The sequence below is a fragment of the Mesoplodon mirus genome (assembly GCF_964341445.2).
Source record: "Mesoplodon mirus genome assembly, chromosome: 7".
Taxonomy (NCBI): Eukaryota; Metazoa; Chordata; class Mammalia; order Artiodactyla; family Ziphiidae; genus Mesoplodon; species Mesoplodon mirus.
In genome coordinates this window covers 54,197,700-54,225,627 of record NC_138983.1, presented here as the reverse complement: position 1 = coordinate 54,225,627, position 27,928 = coordinate 54,197,700, and the positions used below count along the sequence as shown (strand labels likewise).

At 38.8% G+C, this 27,928-nt stretch overlaps 1 long non-coding RNA gene across 1 annotated transcript; it reads right to left on the bottom strand.

Annotated features, from left to right (window-relative positions):
• Window positions 1-237: 237 nt before the first annotated feature.
• Window positions 238-27,808, bottom strand: LOC309807158. The gene is made up of 5 exons (XR_014294521.1): window positions 27,413-27,808; window positions 14,110-14,230; window positions 9,597-9,704; window positions 4,907-4,943; window positions 238-3,396 (listed from the first exon to the last, which is right to left on the bottom strand). It is a non-coding gene; the product is annotated as an uncharacterized lncRNA (long non-coding RNA).
• Between the last annotated feature and the right edge of the window lie 120 nt (window positions 27,809-27,928).

Here is a 27,928-nt window from a genome sequence, read left to right as displayed (position 1 = left end):
TTTCTGTCAAGGACAGAGGCACCTCTTAGAGCTCTGGATATAAGATAAACTCTGTTATCTTTTTTACAGCCTGCATGGGAAATGTGTCCTGATTTGACACATCTGCCAGGTTTGTCCACAACAGGGAAATGCACTGCTACCAGTAAGACCCAGCACTCCACAAATATACCCCCATCCTGTTTTCTGAAACTCAAATAACACTAACTTATCCCAACATAAAATAATGCAATGACATCTTTGCAATATTCATTCATTTACATTTTAGCCAGCAACAATTACGCAAACACTAACAACTTATATCAGGGGTCATACAGCATATAATACTTAAAAAGTTAGATAAATCTTACATTTAATAATTTCACAATTAAAATGGCTTTTTTATTCCCCCAAGTAGTAAACCATACACCAAAAGAAAAAAAAAAAGACCTTATCTTCAATTGTGAAGGTGATAAATATTTTTGAAAAGATTTACCACAAGAATCTGTTTTGTCCGCATCAAAAACAATGTACCTGAACTTTAAACAAAATTCACATTTTATTTAGGTTGAAATAAACTATACAAAATTGATTTTCTTCACCAAAAATAACAGCAATATTTTCTATATTATTCCTAGATAAACCACAAAACACTTATTTTTGTAGGTTTTCTAGGTTTTGCTTGTAAATCAAGATGAGGCAGTAGATAGAGTCATGGAAAAAGACAGAAGAAAACAGACAAATCAGTTGTCAGTATCCATGGTCTCTGATCCTGTCTTGACCATGAAACAGAAGTGTTCAACATATACCTGTCAAAAAGCTTATGAAGATGTAGGCTCAATAAAGGAATGTAAACAGCAACAATCAGATGTGGAACAACAATGGCAGGCTCTTCCATTCAAACTTTAACTTGTTCCTTCAACTTCATTTGATAAAGGCAAAATCTACACTGAAATCCGTGTTTGGTGAGCTCACACGTTTCTCTTACAGTCTGATCATTTTAACGGTCCCTTACAGATTTTTAACAGCATACTTAAATTCCTACTATTCAAAGGTCAGTCATGAGCTTCATTGTAATGTTTTATATAATGTATTCCTTCCTCCCATACCTCCTCCAAATTTATTTCTTCAAAGAACTGATAACTAAGTACCTGACAATTGGATCCACAGTGACAAATGTTATATCTAAAATGACTTAATACAATTTCAAAGTGCCATTAGCAGAGATCACACAGAGTGTAACATGGTACTTTCAATGCTATCTTCTGGAAGAACAGTTAGGTCTCCAAAGCATGGGACTTCAAACGGGCCATTTAAACAGGCAGATTATCAATGACTAATGTACTCAATGGGAGGCCTACAGGTCAAGATATTCAGTGATTAAGTGGCCTACGTACACCTTACAACTTTTCTGTAAGATATTTTCAAATTTCCTACAGATTTTTTCAAATATCAAATATAAGAGAAAGCCTATTTTAAAAGTCTCTTAGGTATTTTCAATGGTTTCTGAATTATCTGTAGGAAGCTCTGACTTACTTGTATAGAGTTTGATATATGTATCCACCATTAAATCCAAATCGTGTTTTATATCAAAATTTATGTTAAGCAAAGCCAAGTTACTTGACCTTTGGTCTGTCAAAGTGTTCCTCAGGTATGCTTTGAGACGCTTTCGTCCATTTTCATAGCGTTCATTCTCAACCTTCATCACAGGAAGAATACACAGGACCTTCAGCAATGCATAAACATTAGGAAAAAACTTGATGTCTGGCAGATGAAGGGCTTCATAAATAGTGGATGGAAGTTCTATATCTTTCCCTCTGTGTTTCCACTTGATTCTCCAACAATGCAGCTCAGCAGACAGTGTGTCAGGATTAGGTAAATCACTTCTGTACATGTCAGCATGATGCTCCTCTGATGTATTGAATTTAAGCTGTCCCATGACAGAGGGTACCAGAGATAAGCATTTAAGAGCTTTGAGGTGTTGTTCTGAGAATATATCTTTCAGTTCCTGAATAATGTGTTCCACTGTTGGAACACTTAGAGTTTCTTTATAGTAACTCTCAGAGGTTAGCTGAGATTCCAGGTTACTGTGCTGAGCTCTGCGAAATTTCCCTGGGAGTTTCATCTGAATATCAAGTTTGGCTGCCAAATTTGTGGCTTCCTCAAACCAAAATTCATGATAAACTTCGATATTTTCCATCACTTCATTTAGTGAATGCAGCACTGCAGTCAAACTACTGGCTGCAAAGAAGACATCAGAAGTTTGCCCCTGAAGATTTTTCCCAAAGGCTCTTGTAAAAGATAGAACATTTTTAAGAACAACAATGGTAACGATGAAATCAAAATCTGTTACTGCACTACAGAGTACAAATGCTCGGCCAGCTATACAGTTATTCCATCTAACATTTGTGTCACTATTTATACCATCTAAACATAAAACAAGTGCTTGTAGGAGGTCCACTAAGATTTCAAAAGCATCATGCCTGCCTGTCCACTGAGAATGGCAAATTTCCTTCAGTTCTTTGCCCCTTTCTTCATTGTTCTGAAATAGGACAGAAATTACATTGTCAAGTTCTAAAAGCAGTTGTGGTGATCGATGGAAAAAAGAACAAACTTCCTCAATTGTTCCTAACGTGACAGATACCCCCATAACAGGCACTGATTTTGCCAACCACATATTTAAGGCACAGGAAGAGCAGAGTGTGTAGATAGCTTGGGGATATTTCTCTAAAAGTCTAGAAGCAACAACTTTCATTTTGGAAGAAAATCCACTGGACACAATGTAAGCCTGGCCACGACAGTACTCCATGTTTAATCCCCACTTCTCAGTTATCGTAGTGTGAAATTTCACAGCCAAAATTTCTGCATCAGCTTCATAAGGCAGGAAGCCCACAAATTCCTCTCTCAGGTTGTGAGCTTCGTCAACAAACCTCACCAACACAGGCAGGTGCTCTTCCCCTGCTATGTCCACCACATCGTCAGTGACGATGGAAAAGAAGTGAGAGTCTCTCACTTCCCTGAGGGTTTCTTCCCGAATGCAGCTCTCGCAGATCTCTAGCATCTGTTTCTGCTGTGTTTTTGAACAGAACAATGTGTTCACTGCTGTTGTCTCAAAGCGCTTTCTCAGAACCTCTTCACCAGAATTGATCCGGCACTCCAGCAGTGCTTGAAAGTTATCAGGAGTAAAGAGACCTTCTGGGATTTCATCAGCTTCATGCCCATCCAGAGGTATGTTCTGTTTTCCCATAAGAATCAAAATTTCAAATAAAGATTTTAAGTATTCTTTGTTTTCCTTCTCTTCAAGGGTTAAAGGTAAAATGTCTTCATCCTGCTCTTCACCCCCTTCTTCTGCACTGGGGTTCTGAGCATTGCTGTTGTTTATTTCCTTATGTTTTGGGTCCTGTTCAGAAGTTTCATCAACTGGAAAACAAAGAATTAATTTTATAAACAGGCTCATAAGGAATCATACAAACAAAAAAATTACATTTTTGATTGGTTAAATATTAAAATCCACAAATTCATTCATTCAACACTCATGGGGTACCAACTGGACCACAGACTAGGATACACAGGTTAAAATAAGATACACTCTAGTGGAGGAGACAAACACTGTGAATGGATATATTTTAATCCTGTATGTCAATGCTATCATGAGAGGGACAATTTCTTATAAACTTAATAAGGCACATCACATATACAGAGTAATAAAAGATAGTCCATGTCCTCACAAAAAGGAAGGGGAAGAGAACTAATACGCACTGAGACACTGCGTTGGCAGTTTTATACGTAGCACACTGCTCCCTGTACAGGCACGTGGTATCAAACCCATTTGACAAATGAGGACAGTAAATAATTGTCCAAGGTCACAGATGGAGGTGAAATTCAAATCCAAGCTTCTCTAGCTCCAAGGTACATGCTGACATTGTTTCTATCAAACCATTAATTTATGCTTTTATATGGGAGATGAGACTATACAATATAAAGCATATTCATGCAATTTTTAGGGCTATATTAGAATATTAGAAATCTTAGCCTAATATCTTCATATTTGGATGGGAAAACTGTGGCCCTGAGATTAATAAGGGTCCTGACCATAGTCATACACACAACCCTGAAAGTCCTGGCCCCTGTGGTCCCTTTAGGTTCATTTTTAACCATCATGGGTTATTAGATGTTCCAACAACAAAATGTGTGTAGTTCCCCAAATCTGGCACCCTGTTTCAAGGCACTGCACAGACTATCTTTCCCTCCTTTCTTTGCCTAAGTCCATGTCTCATCATCTATAAAGGGTGAAAATAATAGTACTTTCATCAGGGCTACTATGAGAATTACATGAATTAATATAAGTAAAGCACTTATAATAATGACTTGGCACACAATAAGCACTCAATAAAAAAGTTATATTAATAATAATAGCAGTAGTAGGAGGATACAGGAAAGGAAGAGTAATAGTAATAACTGACAAGAACAGAAAAACCTTCCAGTCCTCATTCTTTAGTGACACAGCTCAGGCAACAGTACCTGGAGAACAGCTATTGTGACTCCTACTCTCTGTAAGCCCAAGTGTCTCAACAGCATTTATTCCTTAAATATTTATCAAGAACTTAGTGTGCACCATACATTGGGTGGACAGATTCTGCTCCTTTCTCTCCCTACACTAGGACACTCTGCCTGTGTGCCTGCCATCCTTACCACAATGGGAGCACCTAGTGGAGAGAGAGAAGGCCAAGTGCATGCCATAGTGGCACTCAATAAAGACAAACTAAGACTTTATCTCATAGACAATTCCAGACCACAGGACAATGCCTACCACACTCTTACATCATTCTCACAGTAGGTTTTTGGACATAAAACATATTTATTTGTCCTTACCAGGTCAAGGCCTTTTAAAAAGGCATTCAGAAGTTGAGTCACTAACACTATCACTTACTTTTTTTCTGTTTCAGTGTCCTGATTTCATCTTCACTCTAAATGACAAGAAAAAGAAAAAAATATCTTTGAGAAAACTGAACTCTAGTATTATCATCACAGACTCACAAGTAAAAAGCATATTATGAGTCAAATTTAATTCTTTTTTTTTCTTTTTTTTTTTTTTGGCATGCGTGATCTTAGTTCCCTAACCAGGGATCAAACCCGTGCCCCTGCAGTGGAAGCGCGGGGTCTTAACCACTGGACCAACAGGGAAGTCCCAAATTTAGTTCTTTTAAGAGCAGGAATTCTTCATAAAGAATACATTCTTCAAACAGACAGATGACAGGAAAACTGGAACAATAATTTGTTAATGACTCCAAGTTTATAATAAAATAATAGAGGGTAAAGAATACATCATTTAACTTACTTTTATACCTATATCATCCTAATTTGGGGTTACAAGTGTGTATTGGCTAATATTGATAAAAGGCATGAAAGTATATGATGGCATTTGAGGTCAAATCCAATGGCCCATAAACCATGCCCCCCGCCCAATCTAACCCCAGGGATTGCCATGTAAAAGGGAGTTGCTGGATCCCAGAACCTAACACAAAAGCTATGAGACATCTCTGGGAAGCAGAAAGTGACAGTGCCAATATGGAAGAGAAATGGATACATACAGCATAGAGAGCCAAGTGGCATATACAGGGTTAGACTGAGGAAGAACTTTTCAATTATGTCCTTTTCTCTCCCTCTAACCCACTAGAATTCTTAGATCATAACCCATCCTATTACTATTGTGGGGCATGAAAGCAGCAGTGACAGCTGGAGACATCAAGGTGCCTGCTGGGTAGCACCGGACATGATATTGATAACAAGAATGTCAGCAGGTTAGCCAATCTGGAACATTCCCTCCTTATCCTATGGGCTGTGGAGTTACAAGGATGGCATATCTGGAAGAGTGTGCCTGTTGTAAGATATCTGAGGTTCCTTGAGGGGCAGAGCAGGGAAATGGTAGCTACAGGATGGGAAGTGGTTGAGCTCTTCACCCCTGGTTCATATTACTAAGAAAAAAGCTGAGGTGGAAGACTGTTGTGTAGTGTCAGCATTCAACGATAAGAAGTCCCAGAAAAAAACAAATAAATAGAGGAGAAGAAATGCATGAAGAAATAAAAACTGAAGATTTCTCAGAACTTTAAGATGTACATCTGGATAAGAAAAAAACCTCCCATTTGATACAGTTTAGTGAAATTTGAAATATCAAATTTAAAGAAAAATGCTGAAGGCTGTGAAGGACGCAATCACCTAAAAAGGAACAAGAATCAGGCTGGCATCAGACTTCAACACCAATAATGGATGCAAAAAAAACTAGAAAGAATATCACATAGACTATACATACCCTCTATGCATCAGTTAACAACATTTGGGGGAAAAAAGTTTTAAAAAATAAACCCACGTCTAGAATCTAAGAACAAAAATAATCTTATACTAAAGAAACAGAGGAAATTACAAAACACAGATGAACAATAAAAGCACTACATGTCTAAAATTGTAGGATACAGCTACAATATACTTAGACATTTATAGCTTTGAATACACATAAATGAGTTAAACATTCAAGAAGTTAAAAAAGAGCCAAAAAGTAAATCCTTCAAATCAAGAAGAAACCAATAAAACAGCTCACAAGTAAGGCAATCAGTGATAAAACTCACTACTGTTTCTTTGAAAAGACTACTAAAGTAATTTTAGGAGCAGAGAAAGGCGAGCGTACTAAAATCCTAGATGAAGTTCATAAACTTTTGGAAACATATAGAACACAAGAAGAGAAACTACTAATAATCAAACCGAAATGGTAATCAAAATATTCCCCCATCCACCCAAAGCTCTCTGATGGTTTTACCAAGTTCAACCTAACTTTCAAGAGCAGACAATAGCTACCTTATACAAGTTCTTCTGGAAAAATTAGGAGAGGAAATAAAGAAAAGCTATCTAAATTATTTTATGAGGCTAACAGAACCTTGATATCATAACTGGATAAAAGGAATACATGAAAAGAAATTATAGGCCAACACTTATAAATGCAAAACCGTAGATAAAATACTGACCAACTGAATCGAACAGTGTATGAAAATGAAGGGAGATATACTGCAATCAATTAGGGTTCATCATAGGAATGCAAAGATGGTTCAACAACAGAAAATCCATCAATGTTATTCACAGCATTAAAGAACAAAAAAAAAAGAGAACTCAACAGATGCAATGAAAGTATTGATAAGTTCAACAAGTTATGATAAAAACTGTGAATGTGAGGACTAGAAGGAAATGAAGGGAATTTCTTTAACTTGATAAAAATTATCTAACAATACCAACAAAAATATCATACTTAATGGAACAAGGCAAGTGTACCAGCTGTGACATTACTGGGACTACTCAATACAGTACTTACTTAATGGAACAAGGCAAGTGTACCAGCCGTGACATTACTTGGACTACTCAATACAGTACTAGAGATGATCTTGACTAAACAATAAGACAGGCTACAGAAAAAATTAAAATTGGAAGAACTGAAAGAAGAGGCAAATTTGTCCTTATTTGTAGATGATACAATCAACTACATAGAAAACTCAGTAGACTATTAGAATTAATAAAAAGGGATCTTCAAAATTGGTGGAGGGCTTCCCTGGTGGCGCAGTGGTTGAGAGTCCGCCTGCCGATGCAGGGGACGCGGGTTTGTGCTCTGGTCCGGGAAGATCCCACATGCCGCGGAGCGGCTGGGCCCATGAGCCATGGCTGCTGAGCCTGTGCATCCGGAGCCTGTGCTCCGCAACGGGAGAGGCCACAACAGTGAGAGGCCCGTGTACCACAAAAAAACAAAAAACAAACAAACAAAAAAAAAACCAAAAAAACATTGGTGGCAACGCTCTCTCAACCAGAAATACATTATCTATATCAACAAAAACCATAAGGTATTTAGGAAGTAATTAATCTAAGGTAACTGGGAGATTGGGATTGACACATATACACTAATATGTATAAAACAGATAACTAATAAGAACCTGCTATATAAAAATTAAATTAAATTTAAAAAATTAATCTAAGGAAGGATGTACATGTTCTCTTCTAAAGAACTGCAACAAAAACCCTGAAATTTTTTCAAATTTTTTACTTTTTGCACTCCTGAAAGTGTTTTAATAGTCTTTTCAAAGAACCAGTAGTTTTGTCAATGATTGCTACTACTTGATAGCTATTCTATTGGGTTTTTTTTTTTCTGTTTATGGATAGGACTAATTAACATTGGAAAAATATTAATTCAAAGTACTTATAATGTAAATCTCAACAGAATTTCTAGAACATGACAAAAGGATTCTCAAATTCACATGGACAAATAAAGGTCTACAAATAGCTAAGACAATTTTGAAAAAGATGAATTAAGAAATCACCCTTTTTGAAAATAAGATATAATATAAAGCGATGGTAATTTTAAAAAGTGTGGTATAGCTGTAAACAAACAAATCTTCCAATGGAACATAACAGAGCTCCCAGAAACAGCCTTGCATATATGTAAACTTGGTATACAACAGAAGTGGCACCTTACACCAGACGGATTAACAGACCATGTTGGGAAAATTGATCTCTATAAAGAGAAAAATAAAATTAGATCTCTACTGGACACCACACATACAAATTTAAATGGATCACAGATCTAAATATGAAAGGTAAACAGAGAAGAAAATGAGGAAAATTGGACAGTTGTTATCTTAAAAAAGCACATAGTCGGTGGAATGAAATGACATATTAAGTGCACTAGCATGGATACAAAAGGGAGGGGAGGAAAGGAAATGGTAATAATGGAAGAAGGAAAGAAAATAAACAAATAAGGAGCTTCCTGGTGGCAAAGATGACAGAAAGCAATGGTCTGAGGAGTCTGAGTAATTTAATTCTGTTCATTTGAGGTCAACAAAAAAACAGACAGGTTTCAAGGATATCAAAGGTTTATAAAAACATGCACAAAGATGCCACATACAGAGATTTAAAAGCTTTTTGTAAACCCTGTCAGTACTTAATAGTGATAGAATCCTTATTTCTAGTAAAACTACCCATGTCTTAACTTTCACTTATCCCTTTGTGCTGAATTCTGGAAATATACCTCAGCCCCACTTTCTTCACTACAAAAGCAAAGGTGGGGTTTTTTTTTTTCTTCTTCCCTGGAAGAGAATGAGTTAGGAGCCTGTAATTAACAGCATACTTTGGCTCAAGTCAACAAGTATCAATTGGCTAAATTTGAAGATTTTCCAATGTAAATACTAAAACAAACTAATCATCTTATGTCCACACTACTTCAACAATAACCATAGCATTAATTTCCCATAATGCTACCTCTGGAGTAGAAAGTAACTTGGTTCAATTTTTTTTTTTTTTTTTTTTTTTTTTTTGTGGTACGCGGGCCTCTCACCGCCGCGGCCCCTCCTGCTGCGGAGCACAGTCTCCGGACGTGCAGGCCCAGCGGCCATGGCCTACGGGCCCAGCCGCTCCGCGGCATGTGGGATCCTCCCAGACCGGGGCACGAACCCGTGTCCCCCGCATCGGCAGGCGGACTCTCAACCACTGCGCCACCAGGGAAGCCCTTGGTTCAATTTTTACATGAATGCATCTATATTTGATTTCATAATATTACAGAGGATAGGAAATCTGGAAGCACAGTGACATACCAATTCTTTTATTCGTTTTCTGTGTCTACTGTGTGGATTATTCAAATGGCTGGTAAGATCAAATATTGTTGGTATTGCATTATCTCGAAGAACTGTCCTATAAGGGCTCTGAAAAAGAAAAATGTGTTAATTCAGAGACGGTCCTTAAGAATGTATCACACATAAATAAAATTCTAGTGTTAATGATTTCCCCAGTACTCCTTCGACTCCAATTCTAAAGTGTAGAGACTTGTAGAATGGAAGATGTCAGTCCAGATCCGCTTATTATTTCTAACTATTTTTGCATTTGCCCTTCTGGCAATCTTACTACTATAATGAAGGAACTGAATTGATGGTAGGCATAAAAAATAAAATGTATTTGCATTTTACATATATTTTTCTAATTCAATCTCCCAGCTACTTTTCTGTTCTTCCATGAACCCACAAAACACAGCAGGCACCAAAGTTTCTCAAATAATCTATCCGCCTGTATGTTTTATAATAATTCTTCCCTCCTTTACCTGCTGTTCACTCCACTTTTGCTACTATTACTGAGAAGCATCAAGGCACCATGAAATAATATTGGACTAGGACCCAGGAGACTTAGGGGCTAGTCCAAATTCTACCAGTGACTCACTCTCAGACCCTGACTAAATCCTCTCCCTTTCTGGACTCAGTTTCCTCTTCTGAATAAAACTCAGGTACAGAATTAGATCAGTATTTCCCAAAATGAAGTTATTCACATGCTAATGATCATAACGCTTGCCATTTCAGTTACACAACTATACTTTTTCATAATCCACTCACTTTTTTAGTTAACATTATCTTAAACAATAAAAACTACACAATAATGATTTGATGAGCTAGTTATATTTTTAACACATATTACAAAACTTCTAAAATAAAAATTGGTTCATGTGCCACCTGAAATCACTCATATACCACAAGTGATATACACAATCACACTTTTGCAAACACTGAACTAGGTATTTCTAAATTCCCTTCTAATTCTAACATTCTTATCATTGAAGGATGACCATTCTCTATCTTAATTCCTCTTAACCTAATCCAACCTGGCTAGAAGCTGGATGCATACTTAGATGGTGACAGTCTTCCACAGCCAGACCAGAGGAGGTCAGGTAGGGACAAGAAGTTTATTAAGAGGTAGAATAACAGATGAATAACTGCTACTACATTTCCCTAGCTAGTCCAAAGAAACAGTGCCTTTAATTTCTTCCAAAATTAGCACTGAAATTTCTTCCCAAATTTGCACTGATAAAAACAAAATACACTTCAGTTTAAAAAGCTTTTGTGGGAGCAGTGATTGTCTCAAAGATGACTAATAAAGCGTATTCAAAGTATATACCAAACAAAAATAACAATTCCTATGTTTTTGCACCCAAGGAAAGGTTAGGAAAATATGATGGAAAAATATATAATTAAAGGGAACACACTATCTTAGGTTTCATCTGAAGAGTTGTTAAACACATTTGGGAAGAATTTCTGTTTACAGTCAATATTATCTAGTTCAATCCCAAGCCTCACAGAAAACACAAAGAAGAAAATCTATTTCTTAAGGATGTTCAGCTTCTAGTATTGGGCCAAATATCCTGAGTCTACTACGGAGTTTGAATCAGGGATTGATTTTGGACACAATTAATGAAGGGAACAAAAACTATACTATACCCCAAGTGTCTCATCTTTCCTACTTAGCAAACATCTCAAAAAGCAAAGATATCCACATACACAGTAAGTTCTTGATATTTTACCAATTAAATAAAGAGAGGAGGGATAAAACATTGTAAAGACTTTAAAAATTCAAATAAAATTAATTTGCTACCAAGGAAAGATACTATAGACCAGAAAACAATATATGAATAAAAAACATGCAATTTTTTACATCTATTTATAAGTACACATGCCAATAAGGGTTATATTCAATTCGTGTGCATGATAATTTTTATTCAGTATCAAGATTTAATCTTTAACTGCTGATTTAAGGTTTGAGTATAAAGTAATGATCTTACTCTAGCATCAAAGATAATATCTGGCTTTCGTTGAACTAGCCACAAATGTTTACTGATGAGATCTTAAATGCCAAACTAATGAAGTCAAAACTCTTAAAACATCTGGGTGTATTAGATAATCCAGATTTAACAGCAATATCTTCTACATGTGTAGAAAGAAAATGTCTCACATTTGCATTAATTGATCCAAGATTAAAGAATTATGTGGAAATTTAAAAAGCGAAAATAGTTCTGTTCTATGCTCTGACTATAAACAAGAATATGAGTGAACTATATTTTATGTTTCTCACATTAGTCTTATTGGAATTAACTAATTAAGAGACCATATTTATTAATAAAATAAAAATGTAAAAATGCATATGGCTTGTGTATTTAAAATAATTGGGGATATTTTTACTTAATGTCAAGAACATAAAGTTTGCCTTTTAAACATATGAAATCTCTTATTTTGATCATTATTACCCTTTTAACAAAGCAAGGCAAAAATATCCCTCAAGTATTTGTGATTAAACTGTTGAACCGGAATTGGCTCACCTCCCAATGACTTCACAAGTATCTGCTTCAATTAATTTTGAGAAATAAAATAACCCAATCATTCTTTAGTTTTCTGATGCCTCTGCAAAATGTATCTGAAAAAAATATCAAAATAAATTGCTGCATAACAATATATAGTGTACCTTCAAATCAAGTTTATGTCTATCCCAATAACTGAGATGATACATGTTTTAATACCTAAACAAGACTATATTATTTGTTTAACAAAACTGTCTTCCTAACTAGTTTTTAAGTGTTTCATCAAGTCTGCTTCTTTTCAATCAAATCTGTCCTATTTGTGCCTTTTATGGATCACAGCAATAACAGAATCACAGAGGGTTAAAAGTCTTAGACCTCAAGAATTATCTGATCTAATTTCTTCATTAGAAATTGGGGCTCAGAGAGGGGAAGGGACTTGGCCAAAATCACAGTTAACAGTAGCAAGGCTGAGAGAGTCAGGTTTTGATATGAAATTGCAAATTACTGATGGAAACGTTTTTTCACATTAATTGCATGATTTGCTTCCTGTTGTATCCAGCAAATAAAAATTAAGGGTTGGTTCTAACAGTACATACAAAACTTTGAAAACAAAGAGCTCTATTCCTTGATGAAGATTTCACTCATAAGAAAGCTCTAGAGAAGCTGATCCAAATAAAAATGCCAACTTTACTTTAAATATACACATTTATGATCATCTAAAATTTTCTGAAGGTTACAAAAGAAGTTTAAAAGTGGCTATCTCTGGTGAGTAGGAATGGGGCATCAGAAACAGAAGGGTTTAAAAAAAAAACAGGTTTTTGATTGTGAAATAGCAATAGGACAGTTTTCTCCATGTTTTTCTTTGCCTTTAGAAGTCTTTTTTCCAAAATTCATCTCTAGTTTCCTTAGTAACTCAGTCTTTACAGAAACTCTTGTGATGTTTGATACTGGATATTACTCGCCATCTAATTCATTGGACTTCCTCATCCTACAACTATTAGATTTCTGATTTCAAAGGGCAAGTGGCTGGCAATATGCATGATGGCCTCTTCAGTTCTCATTAAAATATGATTGTAAATATATGAAGCAAAAAATATGGAAACAGCAAAAGATGAAAACTCAGAATAAAGAAACGAAAATTGGAAAATAACCTAATGCCAAAATCAAAGAAAAATTGTAATTATTTATTTTGCAGATGGAGCCAGGTGGGAAGATGCTCCATATTCCATTCTTCTATTCCAAGACCTGGACGATTAAGGAAATAAGCAGTTTTTCTATGATGTCAGAAAAAAAAAGCAAGAAATAATCAACAGAAAACATCAAGGACCTGAAGGACCAGAGAGCTGACAACCACCATCCTCTTGATCCACATCACCCTCACTCTCATCACCATGGCCACCATGTCCTCGCAGCAGCCATGGGAGAACAGATGGACTCTGAAGAAAAGCTCTGCTACGCTACAACACAAGCGAGATTGTTCTTAAAGTATTCGTATGGGTGCAATACTATTACTGGTGAGTCAGAAATAGCCAAAGGAAAATTGTCATGAAAACGTGTGTCAGAACAGTGCTTTGGGCATCAGCCAAACAGCTGAAGGAACTGTCAGAGAAGTCAGTGAGTCTATTCTTTACCATCATCTCTCATCAACTATAAAATTATAATTTAAATTGGGTTTATTTTTCCTGTCCCTGGCTGTAAATTTAATACTATAGAAAACTCAAGACATAGAAGTGTAAAGTAAAAATAAAATAAATATCTCACTACTGGAGAGAGCAAAAAATAAATAAATAAATAAATAAATAAAATAAAAAAAAACAGGTTTTTAAGAACAAAATAGATACTATTAAGCTCCAAATTTGTCTTCATCTTAAAAAAAAAAGTGGCAGGGTGTAAGGATACTCTCCAACATTAATATATAAAGATTTACATTCCAACCAAATAGTGAGTAAGTGAAAGAATACGAAACAAAAAAAACAAGCCCTCTGGTTACTTACAGTTCTACAGATCATAGAAGTCTCAAAGTGTTTGGCACACAATCGATAATGTTTATTTAGTTGATCAGGTGTTTTATCTTCTAAGTCTGCTCTCCTACAATTCTCCACCCACTTCTGGCATCTATAAAAGTAAAACCAAAATACAATAATGGAATATGAGCTCAACACTTAAATCTTAGCATTCAGTTTTAAGGTAAATATCTATTATGGACAATGGATTCCTGCTCCCCTATAACCAAAGAACATAACATAATTTGGAGAAGGTGATTAGTAACAAAATGAGAGCTGGAAGAAACCTTAGAAATCATTTAGTACATTCAATTAAAGACAGGGTTAAGGAGTGACTCACTCAGAGTCATGTACAAAATCAGCAGCAAAACTAGAACTTAAACCTGAATCTTTCAACTCCCAGGACATCCTAGCATCAGAGAGGACTCAATCATCAGCAATATAAGCAAAATACTGCACAACCATGAGGCCAATGGCTTAACATTCCCCTCAGGATTTCAACTTAAACAAGCATATGAAAAGACACTGTCATTGTAGAAAATTAGTAAGAAGATGTTCTATAAATAACTAGAGTCGATTATGGAAGCATGATGGCTGTATTCATTTGCTTTATTATAAACATGATTATCTACAATGATGTACAAACTAGATTGCAAGCTCCATGAATGCAGGGATTGTGTCTACACAATCTAGTACACAGACAATGTTAAAGATAGTGAATGAGACAAAGTCCATGTCCTCTTGGTGCTTAAATATCTGCAAAAAAACCATCATCATCTTCTTCTTCTTCTTCTTCCTCCTCCTCCTCCTCATCATCATCACAATGCTTATTAAGCACTTATTAAGAGCCAGACACTATTCTAAATCGTTTCCAAAGGGGATAGAAATATTCTATGTACCTAAAAAGGCAAAAATAAGCTCTATTGGTAGAAATTTCAGGAAAACAAAATTGAATATAAGTTGATTAAAAAAAAAAAAAAAAAAAAGGGAGTACTATTATTATTATCCCCCTTGTGCAGATGAAGAAACGAAGGCACAGAAATGTTAAGTAATTTGTTAAAGGTTACAACTAGATCTTTCCTTCATTCTTCAAGCTTCTAAGAATAAAAGTCCACCATGAATATATACTGTCACAAACTTGAAAACATATTTATTTTATAATTACATCATAGTATATTTTCTTATGTCTTAACATTACAAATTTACCCCTAAACACACACAGCACTCTGACACTTAATTCGCTCCACTCTCAATATGTAAAACCATGGTGAAATGTTGATTACATAACCTAAACTAAAACCACACCTAAATTGTTCAGCATCTCATTTGACCAAGAAGTAATACTATACACAGTAATGATGCCTAAGGTGTCCATACTTTTTTTTTTTTTTTTTGCGGTACGCGGGCCTCTCACTGTTGTGGCCTCTCCCGTTGCGGAGCACAGGCTCCGGACGCGCAGGCTCAGCAGTCATGGCTCACGGGCCCAGCCGCTCCGCGGCATGTGGGATCCTCCCGTTCCGGGGCACGAACCCGTGTCCCCTGCATCGGCAGGCGGACTCTCAACCACTGCGCCACCAGGGAAGCCCAAGGTGTCCATATTTTAATCATAGTTTTACACAGCTGTACAATATGATTATAAATATTTCATGTTTCAACATCTAAATTATTTGGTATAAAAACTCTCATCATAAAATAATTTGCCATATTGCTAGAGTTAAGTTTGTTTTTTAATTCTTAAATCTCTGAAGACCTTCCACACAGAACATTACTGTCTGTATTATTTCTGAACTAAGTTAAAGTAGCTTTCTGGTAAAAAGAACACTCAGATTCAATCAAGAAAGGTTGAGCATCACTTTGTTATAAAGCAGAAACTAACACACCATTGTAAAGCAATTATATGCCAATAAAGATATTAAAAAAAAGAAAGAGAAAGGTTGAGCAGAGAGGCCAATTAACTACACCTACATGTTCCATATCAAATACCTAGAAATAAACCTAGTGAAAGATGTGTAAGACCTCTAACAGAAAAAAAATTTTTAAATAGCTTAAATAAATGGAGGGATATACAAGTTCATGGATTGGTACACTGAATCCTACAGATACTGGACTTCCCTGGTGGCACAGTGGTTAAGAATCCACCTGCCGGGCTTCCCTGGTGGCGCAGTGGTTGAGAGTCCGCCTGCCGATGCAGGGGACACGGGTTTGTGCCCCGGTCCGGGAAGATCCCACATGCTGCGGAGCGGCTGGGCCCGTGAGCCATGGCTGCTGAGCCTGCGCGTCCGGAGCCTGTGCTCCGCAACGGGAGAGGCCACAACAGTGAGAGGCCCGCGTACCGCAAAAAAAAAAAAGAATCCACCTGCCAATGCAGGGGACATGGGTTCGATCCCTGGTCCAGGAAGATCCCACATGCCGCGGAGCAACTAAGCCCGTGCACCACAACTACTGAGCCTGCGCTCTAGAGCCCGCGTGCTGCAACTACTAAGCCCTCGTGCTGCAACTACTAAGCCCCCATGCTGCAACTACTAAGCCCCCGTGCTGCAACTACTGAAGTCTGCAGGCCTAGAGCCCGTGCTCCACAAGAGAAGCCACCAATGAGAAGCCCGCGCACCACAACGAAGAGTAGCCCCCACTTGCCGCAACTACAGAAAGCCCGTGTGCAGCAATGAAGACCCAAAGCAGCCAAAAAAAAAAAAGAAAAGATATCAATTCTCCTCCAAATGATTTACTGATTTAATACAATCACAACAAGTTCTTTTGTGCATGTCTCTGTGTGCGTGGGTGTGCGCGTGTGTGTGAGAGTCAGAGAGAGAGAGACAGAGAGAGATACAGAGAGAAATGACAAAGATCATTCTAAAACTTTACACAGAAATTCAAAGGACGAAGAATAGTCAAGATAATCTTGGGGGAAAAAAATTGAAAGACTTATACTACCAGAGAGTAAGACTTATTATAAAGGTTATTAAGACAGTGTGGTATTGGCACAAGGATAAAACAATGGAACAAAATCGAGAGCTGTGGATGCTTAAGACAAAGGTAACATTGCACAGCAGTGAAGTCAAATTTTTTCAATAGTGCTGAATGGGATATCCATATAAAAAAATGAATCTTGACCTGTGTTTTTACACCATATATAAAAAAATTAATTCCAAATGAATTGCAGATCTAAATATAAAAGGTAAAACAAAGTTTCTAAAAGGTAACACAGTAGACCATCTTCATCACCTTGGCACAAAGATCTCTTAAAAAGGCAACAGAAAACATAAACTCTAGAGGAAAAGATGGATACATTAGGCTACTTTAGAGTTAATAACTTTTCTTCATTAAAAGAAGTCACTTAAGAGTGAAACAGCAACCCACAAAATGGAGGAAGGTATCTGCAATACATAGATACAACAACGAACTCATATCCAAAATATATATGAACTCCTACAAATAAATCAGACAACCCAATATAAAAATGGGCAAGAGACTTGAACAGGCAATTAACAATAAAAAGCTGGCCAATACACATGAAAAAAATGCTCAGTAAAAAAAAAAATAATAATAATAGGACTTCCCTGGTGGAGCAGTGGTTAAGAATCCGCCTGCCAATGCAGGAGACACGGGTTCAAGCCCTGGTCAGGGAAGATCCCACGTGCTGTGAAGCAACTAAGCCCATGTGCCACAACTACTGAGCCTGCACTCTAGAGCGTGCGAGCCACAACTACTGAACCCACATGCCACAACTACTGAAGCCCACGTGCCTAGAGCCCATGTTCCGCAACAAGAGAAGCCACCGCAATGAGAAGCCCCTGCTCAACGCAACTAAAGAAAGCCCACATGCAGCAACGAAGACCCAACACAGCCAAAAATAAAATATAAATAAATAAAATTTTAAAAATAAACAATTTTTTAAAAAGCTCAATCTCATTAGTCATGAGGAAAATACTATTTAAAACTGGAAATATTACTACATACTCATATGAATGACTATGATATAAAAGAAATAATACCAAATGTTGATGAGAAGGTGAAACAACTTGGCCCATCAAGGGTGGAAAGGGTAAACTGTGGTATAGTATTATATATAGACTACTATGGCAATGGGAATGAATGAACTAGCTAGATCCCACAAACATAATGTTGAGCACAATAAGCCAGGAGTACATACTATGTGATTCCTTTCATATTAAGTTCAAGAGTAGGCAAAACTCATCTATGGTGATTGTGCAGAAAAAGAGTTAACACAGCAGGCCTGAGACTGCTATCCTTAGAAAGGCTTGTTTTTAAGGCTGGTCTTTTGGCTGATGTCTGGGAACTTGGCTGGTAAACAGTTTCCTACACTGACATAAAACTTTTTCTAACTGATACGGTGACTTATGGCGCCTATACTGTGCAAACAGTATGACTTTTAATGAGCACCTGCCTTCCTCTGGGAGTCTGGAATTTTAGCATATGCTAAGCAGAATGTGTCTAAATGACCAGACCTCAATAAAAACTTTGGGCACTGGGTCTCTAACGGGCTTCTCTGGGCAGAAACATGGCACACATGTTGCATTTTCATTGGTGGGGAAAGTGGGATCTGAGTGACCCCTCATGGGAGGGAGAGAGCATAAGGAAGCCTACATATGGATCCTTCCATACTCTACCTGTGTCTTTTTCCTCTCATGATCCAGACGTGTGTTCTTACTACATTGCTGTAATAAATCTTAGCTGTGAGTACAATTAAACACCGAGTTCCATGAGTCCTGGTAAATCTCTGGATATGGGGGTGGCTTGGAGACCCCCAAAACGGTAATGATAGTGAGAACAGCCGATAAATTTGGGGAGAGGTAATGACTAGGAGTGGGCACAAAGGAGGCTTCTGAGGTGCTGGTAATGTTCTATATCTCGAATGTGACCTGGGTATAATCATTTTGTAAAAATTTATCAAGTTCTAGACTACCATTTTTGCACTTTTTCCTATGTATGTCATATACCAATATAACAGCTCCCCATCACTCTTCCCCTTCTCCTCAATAACCAACTAATCTAATGTGTGTGAAGTCAAACAGTGTCTACTATGGGGGAGGGTAGGATAATGACTTGAAAGGGCCACAGGGGAGAGGAAGTTTGGGATGTTAGTAATATTCCATTTTTTTTTTAAATCTGGGTAAAAGTTTCATGGACATGTTACTCTGAAAATCTAACAAGCCATATACACTTATGATTTGTGATCTTCTGTATATATATGTTTTACATCAATTAGTTATAAAAATTACATATAACCACAAGCCTTTTTTACATGCATACATGTACTTTTTTGTTTTGTTTTTTTTTAGTAGTAGTTATGAGACTTGTGGCTAGATCTTGGGTTTTTTTTTCATACATGTATTTGTGTATGTGTTAAGATGTATACACACACTTACACAGTTATTTCTCAATTATTTTTTTTAACCAAGGTCTTCCCTGTCCTAGCTCTCCCTGTCGCTGTTTTGTGCCCTGTACTCCAGATTCCGTAGCCTTTTTTTTCCCTTGGCAGAGTGGAATGACTCCCCAAATCCATCTACTTCCAAACTAGTCTTACCTTTCTCTCACCCCTTCTCCAAGTGTAAAATGCTTTTAAAAAGCCAATTTGAGAGTATCTTTCCCTGCTTAAGATCCTTTAGTGACTTCCCGTTACCCTTAGGATAAAGAACCAACTCCTCACATGTCCCATAAGATTCTGTACAATCTAGATCTTGTCGACCTTTCCCTCTTCATATCGCACCCATCTTTGCACTCTGCCCCCTCACATGCCTTACTTCAGTTTCATGAATGTACTGTGATCCTTTTTATCCTAGAGCTGTTCCCTATGCTGTTTATTCAACCTAGAATCCTCTTCATTGCCTTTTTTCACTTCCTTTGCACAGGAAAGCCTTTGCAAACATCAGCCATCAGATCTTAGCTCAAACGTCACTTACTGAGGAAAACATTTCAGATTTGAAGAGTATGTACCCACACACACACCCAGATAGGTAAAACTCCTCTACCTCTCTGTACAGTAGTCTCCCCCTTATCCGTGGGGATATATTCCAAGACCCTCAGGGACACCTCAAACTACGTATAGTACCGAACCCTATATACACTATGTTTTTCCAATACTAACGGGTGGGTAGTGTATACAGTGTGGATGTGCTGGACGAAGGGATGATTCACATTCTGGGCAGGACAGAGTGGGATGGTGCAAGATTTCATCATGGCTACCTGCGACAGCTAAAAGTTATGAATTTCATCCTGCCAAATCCAATGGTCACTTTCTATCCTCAACTTTCACTCTTTCAGTACTATTCAACCATCATTGACCACTCCTTTTTAAGTTTTACGTTTTGTTTGTAATTTTTTTCTTCAATGGTCTTCAACTTATGCAGAATTTCCAAACCATATTCCAAGGAACACTAGTCAAATAATTCTTCCAATAAAAAAAAAAAAGAGAAGGTTTCACGGTCAAATAAGTTTGGATAATATTACATACTTTATCTTACATTTGGGGTTTTAGATATTCCTGTAGGACCTTCAATAAGTTAGCTAACCTCTCTGTGTCTGCTTTGCTCATCTGAAAGTGTTCCCAGTGAATTTAAGGTTCTTGCCTCCTCGCAAAAGAATGTGAAGATGATGTGATAGGTAAGAAGTAGATTTACTGGACTTCCATGGTGGTGCAGTGGTTAAGAACCCGCCTGCCAATGCAGGGGACACGGGTTCGAGCCCTGGTTCAGGAAGATCCCACATGCCACGGAGCAACTAAGCCCATGCACCACAACTACTGAGCCTGTGCTTTACAGCCCTGCGAGCCACAACTACTGAAGCCCGCGTGCCTAGAGCCCGTGCTCCACAACAAGAGAAGCCACTGCATTGAGAAGCCCACACACCGCAACAAAGAGTAGCCCCCGCTCGCCGCAACTAGAGAAGAGCCTGTGTGCAACAACAAAAGACCCAATGCAGCCAAAAATAAATAACCAAATAAATTTTTAAAAAGAAGCGGATTTATTTAGAGAGAAACGCACTCTACAGTGTGGGCCATCTCCGAAGGCGAGAGGCCTTGGGAAACACACTCCACAAGACAGAGTGTGGGCCATCTCAGAAGGCAAGAGAACCTCAAAATATGGCATGGTTAGTTTTTATGGGCTGGGTAATTTCATAGGCTAATAAGTGGGAGGATTATTCCAACTATTTGGGGGGGGCGGGGAGGGAGCTGGGATTTCCAGAAATTGGGCCACCTCCCACTTTTTGGCCTTTTATGGTTGGCCTCAGAACTGTCATGGCACTGGTGGTTGTGTCATTTAGCTAATGTATTACGATGAGCATATAATGAGGCTCAAGGTCTATTGGAAGTCGAATCTTCCGCCATCTTGGATCTAGTTGGTTCTAACCAGTTTTTGTCATGTCCTCGGGTTATGTCATTCTTTTAAAGGTTGTGCCCTGCCCCCTGCCCTCCTGTTTCAAACTATCTTAAAATTTATTGCAAGGGTTAATTGAAATAGTGTACATAAAACAGAATAGTGCCTGGCACATAGAATAAAGTATTCTCTAAGTAATATTGTTATTATTACAACTCACAGCATTGTTTGGAGGATTAAATGAGAGCATATGAAAGTACTTTAAGACTGTACCTTACAGAAGTGATTCTCAAACTTCATAGTCTCAGGACCCCTTTACCTCTTAAATTATTAACTATCTAAAGAACTTTTGTTTATGTGCATTTTATCTAACAATGTTCATAATTACAGAAACTAAAACTTAGAAATTTTAAAAATATTTATTAATTCATTAAAAATAGCAATCCCATTACATGTTAACATAGACAACATTTTAATAAAATAACTACTTTTCCAAAACAAAAAACATTTAATGAAAAGAATGGTACTGTTCACCATCTTTGCAAATCTCTTTAATGTCTAACTTAACAGAAGATACCTAGATTCTCACATCTGCTTTTGTATTTAATCTGTTGCCATATGTTATTCTGGTTGACTTCAACCAAAGACAATGACTCCTCAATGACATGCAGTTTAAAAGGTTATTACAATATTCCTCTGCTTCCCATATAATTGTGGATGTTCTTTGATAGGGCACTGGAAGTCCACAAGTGGCGGTTTCTTAAAGATTAGCTGCAATGTGGAATGTGAAACCAGACCAATGAGCCTTTACACACTGTTTCATTAAAATCCATTAGTCTAACTTGCACTTTGAATAGAACTTTTATCTATGCATGTCTTTGTAAAATCATGAATTTATCAGTTTGAGTTAGGCAGAACATCGGAATGGTAACACATTTCATTATACAATATATTAAAAGTCACATTTATCAATATCACCACTGATCGCATCAGAAAAGTCTAAATATTAGAGAGCTGTCAAGCTCAAAGTGATGAATATAAATTCTCCAAAATTCTAATTTTTCCTTAAATGCTTGGCTGTCAGTTGCTTTCCTTGAAGTGGCAGGCTTATTTTGTTCATTTCCAAGAAAATGTCTACCAAACACCTGCATGTGAATAATCATACTTAGAAAATTATATAGAACACAAAATATAATCTATCTGAGCAGTGGTTTCATAATGTTACGTAGCCCCTAAAAAACTTCACTGTACACTCCTGAGAGAATGAGCATGAAAAAAGAAAATAATATCAGTGTTATTATGAAGTAGTTTTTACCTTGTAGACTCCTTGAAAGGGTCTTGGAGACCCTCACAAGTGCCTGGGAAACCACCGTTTTACATTTTACATCTTAAGAGTACATCAACTCTCAATTAACTTTGATTAAATTACCAAAGAAACTTGGAAGACCTCACTACCTCAGGGATGAGTCAGTACTAACTGCCTGAGGAGGAAGAAGAGCCCTTCAACTGCCCAACTCTCTCAAATAATAAGAGCAATTCATTAGCTCTACCTTTACCTGGTCTGGGGATGAGTTCTACTGTGACCTGCCCCCAGGTTCCTGCCAAGCTTGGGCATTAGTCAAGCCATCCTGGGGTAATCATGATTTAGGCGTTTTTTTTTTTAACTTTAACTTTAGGTAATCTATCTCCCTGCCACTGCCATAAGGTGAGTTGATTCTATTATATTTTTTAAAAAGTACATTAATGTCACTTTTTCTAAACCAATATGAGATATTAGGGTATGAAATTCCACATAGTGCCATTTATTGATTACACTTTTAAATTTTAAGTTACCTCTAAATAGCTGTTTCTAAAAGTGTGCAAGGCATTTATAAATATGATGAATGGGAAATGTACTATTTAATAGCATTAAATATACTTATCTTTATTGTTAGTTAACAATGTGAGTTAACTTTTGAATAATAGGTAGGGTGGCAATGTCACCTTTTATCAACCCTCCCTACAACCCATTTACAGAAAAAAAAAAAAACTAGTTATAATCACTAACCCTAAGAATACTGTTATTAATTCAATAAACAACTCTGGAAACTACTGTACTCCTTTATTATAATTAACTCTGGGCACAGTGGAAAAAAACTGTCAAATTCAGTAGAATTTGAAATCCTATAGTATTGACCTTTGGTTCAGAAAAAAGTTAAGACCTTTAATACATTGTTAACTAAAATAAGCCAGACACAAAAGGACTATTATTGTATGATTCCACTCGTAGTATGAGTAGAAAGTACCTAAAAAGACAAATTCATGGAGACTGAAAAGTTGACTGGGATATGAGGAGTTATTGCTTAATGGTTAGAGTTTTTGCTCAGGGTAATGAAAAAGCTGTGGAAATAGATAGTGGTGATGATTGCAGAACACAGTGAATGTAACTAATGCCACTGAATTATACACTCAAAAATGGTTTTAAAAAATGGTTAAAATGGCAAATTTTATGTTATACTACTGCCATTTTATATAAGGGACTTGAGCATCCATGGATTTTGGTATCCGCGGGGGGGGGGGGTCCTGGAATTAATCCCCTGCAGATACCAAGGGACAACAGTATATTTTTATCAAAAAATTTAAAAATTAATGATGTAACATACCAAAAGCCACTGAATTGCACACTTTAAATGGGTGAATTGTATGGTATGTGAATATCTCAATAAAGATGTTTTTTTTTTTATAAATTTACTTATTTTATTTATTTATTTTAGGCTGCATTGGGTCTTCATTGCTGGGCGCGGGCTTTCTCTAGTTGCAGAGAGTGGGGGCTACTCTTCGTTGCGGTGCATGGGCTTCTCATTGTGGTGGCTTCTCTTGTTGTGGAGCACAGGCTCTAGGCACGGGCTTCAGTAGTTGTGGCTCACGGGATCTACAGCACAGGTTCAGTAGTTGTGGCGCACGGGATTAGTTGCTCCGCGGCATGTGGGATCTTCCCTGACCAGGGCTCGAACCCGTGTCCCCTGCATTGGCAGGTGGATTCTTAACCACTGTGCCACCAGGGAAACCCAATAAAGATGTTTTTTTAAAAAAATTAAGAAAAGTTCATAATTTGGTCTTGGAATACTCAAGGGGCTCTTACATAAAAAGGGCACCGGGGACCTCCTTGGCAGTCCAGTGGTTAAGACTCCACACTTCCACTCTAGGGGGCACGGGTTTGATCCCTAGTTGGGGAACTAAGATCCCACATGCTGCACGGTGAGGTGAAAAATAAATAAAATAAAATAATAAAATTTAAAAATAAAATAAAACAGGGAACAGCTTTGTTCATTGTCACCCTAAGAACAAAACTAGGACCTCCCAAGCATAAATGATAGGGAGGCACATATCCACTCAATAAAAGGAAGAAACAATAGCCAATGCTGTCCAGAATCCTCAAGTATCCCCTCACAAAGCAGAGAAACTGGCACTGGAGGTGTTTTAGCAAAGGCTCACCTGTCAGAAATGCACAGGATCCCTAAAGGGTCCATAAAAAATTTGATATGAAATTGTGTCAATGTCTTTTCTCAACGGTCCTTACATTAGATTACCAAAGAAAACAGAGACCCAAAAAAGGTTTAAAAGCCACTATTCTTGAGGGAATTCTGACACTTCAAAGGATACTGCACTACATCTAAAAACTCCTTCCAAATCTGAGACTGTAAGCCCCTAAGGACATACTCCCTGACTGAGAAGCATAGTGAAAAGAGTATCCACTACCTATGAACGTGGACAATCTGTGGTCCAGAATCGACTAGTGGTGCACTCATTACGCGAGCGAAATATACTCCCAATTTGTCTCAAAGGAAGATAATGCTGAACAGAGTGAGGCTCAGTCAGATTAAGATGCTCCTCTTCTCTGCTCCCACAGAACCCAACAGCTTTTCCTCACTCTCTTGAGCTAGCTCCTCCTCATCTCCCGGAACTTTAAACACTAGGAACACCCCAGGGCTCAATCCTCATACTTACTCTGCTTTATTTACCTGGTTCCACGGTTTTAAATACCCTCTATAAATTGAGAACACCCATATTTACAATCTCCAGTCTGGAAGTCTCTAAATTCCTGACTTGTATATACTTTTATGGTTTTAGCTCTTAAATATTTAGATCATTGATCTAAATATGGACCATTTTGAGTTCATTGATGTATATAGTATGAAGACATCTATTCTTGAATGTCTATCAGGCCTCTCAAACTTCACATGTCCTAAACCAAACTTCTAATATTCCTCCACCAAACCCGCTTCTCCCTGTCTTCCATAGCTCAATAAAGGCTCAGATTAAAAATCTTAGAGTCATTCTTGACTTCAGTTTTTCTCTTACAACCTACATCTACACCATTAACAAATCCTGTTGGCTTCACCTTCCAAAATATATCTCAAATGCAACTATTTACCACCTCCTCCTCTATTAACCTGGATTATCGCAATTGCCTTTAACTGGCCTTTCTGTTCTCACCTCTGCCTCCCTACAATGTATTTAACAAGCACCCAGTGATGCTGTTTTAAGTATACGTCTCTCCCCTCTAAACCCTTCCACGACTTCCTATTTCACTCAGTATAAATGCCATAGTGCTTTCCACCGCCTACAATGGCCTACACAATTTGCCCCTACCACATACACACACACATTTTTCTGGTCTCATCTTTTCCTCTCCCTCCTTCCTTAAACCAGCTTTAGCAGTCCAACCAGACTTCTGGTTGACCTCTAACAAGTATGCCCTGCCTATGCATTTATTGTTTCCAGGGACTGAAATGCTCTTCCCCTAGATACCTCCATGGCTGACCCCCTAACCTACTTCTGGTCTTTGCTCAAATACACCCTCATAGTGAAGCCTTCTCTGATAATCCTATTTAAAATAGCAATCGTGCCTCCCCTGTTACTCCTATTCCCCTACCCTACACCCTGTCAAACACTTGCTTTTTCTCCATAGTATTTATCACCATCTGACACAAGGTATATTTACTTATTTTCCCCCACTAGAACATAAACTCCATGAGAGCAGGGACTTCGATATATTCATCTGTACCCTCCCAGTGCTCAGAATAATGCCTAGTACCTAGTAGGCCTTCGATAGATATTTGTAGAACTAATAAACAGCATGCTATATTATAATCGCTTGCTTACATATCTGCCTCCTTAATGGACTGTAAGCTTTCTGCAGGCAGCAACCCTACCTCGTTCACCGTGAATTTCCGGTACCTCTAATGTTAGTGCCCTAGCACACACTAGGTGTTGATCTGAAATGTATGAATCAACAAGGGATGCCAAGAAAAAAATCCTCAGCCTTTCAAACACAGTCCCTACTCTACCACTCTCTAAATACAAGTCAGAGCGTGTGGGTTACCTCAGAGAAGAGGTTTCAGTACTAACTCCCATGCCCTCTCGCGTACCCCGCCCCAGCCCCCCGTTATCCCCACATTAACCAAGTGAGATAATGAGTAACGGTCAGAGCCAGAATCTGAACCATGCACAAGTCCGAAGGAGGGAGTAGTTGTGACCTGACTTGAGATCAAAGGTGGCCGGACTCCAAAAAGAAACACTGTCCCGGGGGTAGAAGGGCCCCGGTGACCACAACCATTGAATCCAAGTTCCTCTTTTGACAGCTGGGGAAACTAAAGCCCAGAGAGGACAGAGACTTGTCCGAGGTCGCACGAGCTAATCAGGGCGAGAACCCACCTTACCCCGCCCGCACCGCCCCAGTTGCCTCTAATTTCGGGTGGAGCCCTACGCGCCGAGCCCCCGCGGGCGCACGTGCTCCAAGGCCCTCGAGCGCCACCCCGCCCACGGCTAGAGGCCCGCTCCCCACCTCGGAGCCGGGCTGGGGTCGACAACTGTGCTCCCCCAGCCCCTCTTAGCCCCGGAGCCTGCCCGGGGCCGGCGGCTGGCAGCGCGCATCGCGGAGGAGGGCCCGGGCTGCCAGCTCCGCGCCCACCGCTCACCTGGCTGGATCCCGCGGGAACCTGAAAAAGGCCAGGTCCGACTGCGTGCTCTTCCGCGTGCAGTTGGGGGCCGCGCAGAAGTTCGGCATCGTCGTCTGCCCGCCGGCCGGCCCAGCCCTCCCCTCCCCGCCTCCTCAGGGCAGCCCGCCCGCCCGTCGGGGCCGGGGAGGGGAGCCAGGCCGGCCGGCCGGCTCGTTAGGGCCGGCGCGCCGGGGGGAGGGGCGGGCGGGAGAGAAGCCGCGAGGGGCAGGAGGGGCGCCGCGGTCCGAGGCCGGGCTGGGGATGCGGCTCCACAGTGCTGTGAGCGGCCGGGAGGATTTACCGCCGCCGCCGCCGCTGGTGCACCTCCCGCCCGCCCGGGACGCTGCCGCCTCCTTCCCACAATGCACCCTGACGCCCGGGGGTGCCCTCTCTTCCCTCAGCCTTCCTCCCCCGCCCCCTCCTTTCCGCCGACTTCTCCACAGGCGGGCACGCGCAAGGAAGCGCGCCTGCTCGGGTGTGGCGAGGCGGAGGCGG